Source organism: Furipterus horrens, unplaced genomic scaffold (assembly GCF_987537825.1).
Source record: "Furipterus horrens unplaced genomic scaffold, mFurHor1.1.pri manual_scaffold_1, whole genome shotgun sequence".
In the NCBI taxonomy this organism is placed as follows: Eukaryota; Metazoa; Chordata; class Mammalia; order Chiroptera; family Furipteridae; genus Furipterus; species Furipterus horrens.
Window position 1 is genome coordinate 96,057,266 of NW_028327171.1, and position 4,737 is coordinate 96,062,002.

The 4,737-nt window shown below is 38.0% G+C and overlaps 1 long non-coding RNA gene across 2 annotated transcripts; it reads left to right on the plus strand.

Annotated features, from left to right (window-relative positions):
- Window positions 1-1,306: 1,306 nt before the first annotated feature.
- Window positions 1,307-4,514, plus strand: LOC150021535 (uncharacterized). 2 transcript variants are annotated; one of them, XR_016508252.1, is made up of 3 exons: window positions 1,307-1,567; window positions 2,153-2,315; window positions 4,118-4,514. It is a non-coding gene; the product is annotated as an uncharacterized LOC150021535 (long non-coding RNA). The 2 variants fall into 2 exon arrangements; XR_016508250.1 differs by having other exon boundaries at window positions 4,130-4,514.
- The last annotated feature ends 223 nt before the right edge of the window (window positions 4,515-4,737 follow it).

The window sequence follows — 4,737 nt, forward strand, 5'->3', positions numbered from 1 at the left end:
AGTCACGCAGTCACCACTGGGAGATTGTTGTTGTTACCAGTGTATAGAATACGGGGAACTTGATCTTTCTCCTGAATGCAGGAATATGTTCCTAGAATCTGACATTAAAACTTGGAGTTACTTTTTATTCAATGCCATAATCACACTGCCTGCTAAGTTACTACTGTTACAGAACTTTAGGCATACTGAAAGTTAAATAGGTTATTACTGTTGCTTAAGGACATTAGTCTTAACTAATATTGTACTAAGTCCTACACAAAAGAACACAAATGGACATTTGGAACATAATCTTATGCTTAGATATCAAATGTGTTGTTGAGAAAGCACATGTGCTTAGTGTAAAAGCACATCCTGTCTCTCTCTCTTCCTCTCTCTCTCTCTCTCTCCACCCTTCCCTCCCTCTCTTTCTTGCTCTCTGTTTCTCTCTCATTGAACTGTACTTTCCCCATATTTAGACAGTATTTATAAAATCTTCCTTTGGCTCTTACATTAAAATTTTACCTTTGTATCCAAGATATAGTTTATAATCTTTGTTGGGTATTCCCTTCATTTAATTCATTAAGTTACTTTTCTGGAGAAAATGCAAAAGACTCATGGAAAACCGAATGAATAATCGTCGTTGGCAGCCTTCCGTCTCGAGAGACAATGGTGTAGCTTCTTAAGAGTCTATCTGCACCGCCGAGAATGGCTGTGCAGTCCGACTCGGGAGTGACACAGTATCTGTCTCCTCCCGTGTTAAGTCGACATCTTGCGATGATGCTGGAGTGTCCTCTCCAGTGAAGCTGAAGCTACAGAGCCTGGGCAGGGTGATATGGAGGGTCTGCTGTTGCCCATGCAGCAGACCCCCCCTCTCTTCGCAGCTGAAGGGTCCAAGGGAAAGACGGAGTCAATACAGCTTGACTTCAGGAGTGCCGCAGGAGTTGCCGGTGTTGACTACAACGTCAAACCGCCTTAGGGACTCCGGCTCCGGATTTTCTGTCGGGGTTTACTCCCTTAGCCTTTCCCCTGAAGAGGTATGCCGCAAGGCAGCGGAGGTTCTTTGGAATCAGAGTTTTCCTTCTCTGATGAATAATAATGCCATTGATATCAATAAAGGGTAATTTTTTTTCCTGTTAAAGTTGAGCTCTCACATTGACATAGAATATTTTTAAGAAAAAGTTCTCAAAGCATATATTGTTCATTTGCTGAAAGAAGTCCATTGACATTGGATTCAGATTTGTTAAAAGAGTAAAGAGAAAATTTAATTTAGAAACTATGATCCAAAGACAAAAAAATGAATTCTAAAAGGCCGCAGAAAAGAAGAGGGTGTATTCTCTTCAAATAAATCCTGCCATCCCTTCCTCTTGCCTAATACCCTTACTACTGAAGCTGAGAGTTCTTGTGACTGATTAAATTTAGCTTTAAGTTCTAGTTCTAGAAATCATTTTTCTTTCTTTCTGTCTATACACTCCTGAGACCTAGTCTTTCTTGTGACAATCAGCAACACCTGAGGCAGAAGACAGAAGCCTGGACCTGACTAATGGTCACACAGTTGAGACCTCCAGCAGGCTAAAGATAACATCTTGATGTAAGTTAGTTTCAGCTACTGAGCCCTAAAGTGAAATTGCCCCATGCTACTTTCCAGACAGAGGAACACAGTAATAGACCTCAGAGCTATTCTGAAGACCTGAAGAAATGATTCATTACCTTTACCTCACCTTCCACCAATCAGCTCCCAGCATGAGCTTCAACCCATAATATCTTATGATTTTGCCCTATATAATCAATCTGTAACCCACACACCATTGGGAGTTCTTTTTTTTTTTTTTTGAGCATTACTTCCTGTTCTCCTGAATGGTGCCATTCATAATAAAATGGATAATATTTCCCCACTGCAGTTCTCAGTGTCTAGTGTTTGGTTCTGCTAGTGCTGGGTAGATGAACTCTTTCTGTTTGGTAACACTATAAGTCCTTTTGTCAACACAGTCCCAGCATCCCATAGCACCCTCCTCCATCTTACTTTTGCTTTCCCCACCCCATTCCCACTAAAGGAAAAAAACTGGGTAGGGACTAAGAGGCCATCTGAAGTGGGAGGATATCTCTCCTACAGAGGGGAGGTTTTGGACTCTGGGCAAGACAATACTGAGCAGAATTAACAATTCTCATGATACAGGGCCAGAGCAGAGAAGAGCCTGGGAGCTAAGCACAGGATGATAATACTGTGCTCAATGGGACCAACTCCATCAGAAACAAAGCTCAGAAAAAGCTCTAAGACTAAAGGATTTGATGTTAACAAAAGCAGCTTGATAGCAAGACTAATAATTTACATATGAATGGTAAGGTATATTTAACACCTATAAGTTTACATTTTATTTGATATTTTGTTATACATACATAAATTTTTGCATTTGAAATGCATACTTAGTTATGTGGGGCTTTTAATTTTTATAAGTTTTGATGAGGTTTTTAAATAAAACTGTGAAATTTGGGGAGACTGGAACAAATTCCTAACTATTGCGTGAAAAATAATACAAGTGGACCCACTTCAAAGCAGAGTTGGAGCCGCAATTCCAAAGAAACTACATGATAGGTCTTACCCTTCAAACCTTGAAATGTTAAAACTGGGCAAACAAACAATAACAATGGAAACACTAGACAAAATTACGATCAGAATGAACCTAAAGCAGCACTGTATTCCAAACAACTGTTTGCAAAGATAATAGGAAAGCAAATATCATAACTATAATTCTTTAAAAAAATTAAAGTTTTTTTAGAATTAGCATCACTATGTTATAATTTTTCTGCACCTATAGAAATTTCTTCCTTAGCTTAACACCTGTAGAAATTTCTTATATTTGTAATTATTCCCCTTCACCTCCTAATCAGAATACTATTTGCATTTCTGCCTGAATCAGTGCTTCCTGAATATCTATTCTCTTGAATCTCAAATAAACACTTATTGCCTCTTATTTGGCTTTCTATTTTTAGGTTAACAAGTAGCATTGTAATTCTTCTCCAGTTTTATGCTCACCTGTTCAACATGTTTAAAGCTGAAGTGATATCTGCCCCCAAATACTTCCTCTCTATCCTTGGCATTCAAACCCTGGACATTATAACTAATGCCTCCTGCTCACTCAGAGCCCTTAGGACCCTGATTTTGGTTTGGGAAGTCACCCTTCCTCTGCCCTTCTGTTCAGTTGTATAGAGGGAAACTGACTTTACACTTGGATCTGGAAATGCACTTGTGGCCAAATCTTAATTCAGACAACACATTTTACGTATCACAATTTGGTTCAGTCACAATTTAAGAATGGACACAGGATCTAGGTCTATAAAATGAGAATGTATGAAATTCAGTTCTGAGGCTTCTCTTTGAGTTTTCTGAGACAAGAAAAAGAGACTTCCCCTTTTCTCATGGACTTGGAGTTTCAAAGATATATGTTTTGGAGCTGCTGCAAGGAGAGAGACTGACTGAGAATGGATTCAAAATACAGGCACGCAGAACCAGAAAGCAGACAAAAATAAACCAAATCCTGAGTTTGATACAAGGTTCTTATCAAGCTGTTCCAGAATGAGATATACTAGATCTTACAGTTAAATGGGCTCATAAATCTACTAATTAATGAATCAATTTACCATATTAAACATGCCCTTCAACCTTGGTGAAAATGTGTACCACTGTTTCAAGTGTAAATTGATGAGACTGATGAGCATAAGGAGATGAGAGGCAGAAAATAAATTTTGTTCATATAGATTGGAAGGAATGAAAAGTGACCAGGTACTGAGATGTGAGCTTATGATTGGGGAACTCAAGACATTGTCCTTTATAAGATTATAAAGAGTCTTAAGTCTGAGAGGGGGGATTGTTATAAAAAATAAATAAATAAATAAATTAATTAATTAAAAAAAGAATAATATAGGAAAGGGTGAAGCCAAAGAACTTATATGCATGATCCATGGACATGATCTAAGGGGGGGTGGGATTGCTGGAGGGAAGGGGGTTACTGGGTTTAGGGGAACAAAGGGGGAAAAAGCTGGAACTATTGTGACAACATAATCAATAAAATATATTTTAAAAAAAGTTGGAAATTTTTATGTTTAGTAGTTAATAAGCTCAGTAATAAATGCATGTAAAAAGCTATTGTTTCAGGAACTGAAGATATGACCCACCTTGACTCCAGAGGACTATAAGCAATTTGATCCTTGTGCCCCAAGGGGACTGCAAACAATCATGATGGTATCTGAGCCATTGTGTTCCAGAGGAGAGACATCTGGGAAGCCCAGGACACAGACAAAGAATCACCTGGACAGCTAAACAAATGAAGGAATGCTAGGAAAATTGCTGGATTGTAGCTTTTATCTGATTAACCTTTTTCCTGAGTTCCAAATCCCTTACCTATACGTTTTTTCCTGAATTTTAATCTCCTTACCTTCACCTTTTTCTCTTTATAAAAAAAGCTGACTTGAAATGAGATGTAAGATGGTCTTACAGGGTACATAATCCACCATCTTAGATCATCAGCAATTTGAATAAAGTGTCCATAAAGATTCAATCACTGTCTCTACTTATTGGTTCTGGTGGTGATAGGCAGCACGAACACTCACTTTTCTGATTTCACTTCTATTAGTTATTTGTTTAGTACTTAAAATGGGTTTTACACCAACTGAAATGGTAGAGATATCAAAATATACGGTGTTCATAAGTCTGAGAACAGGCTAATATACTAGATTGTTTCTTAAGATTACATCACAATAGAG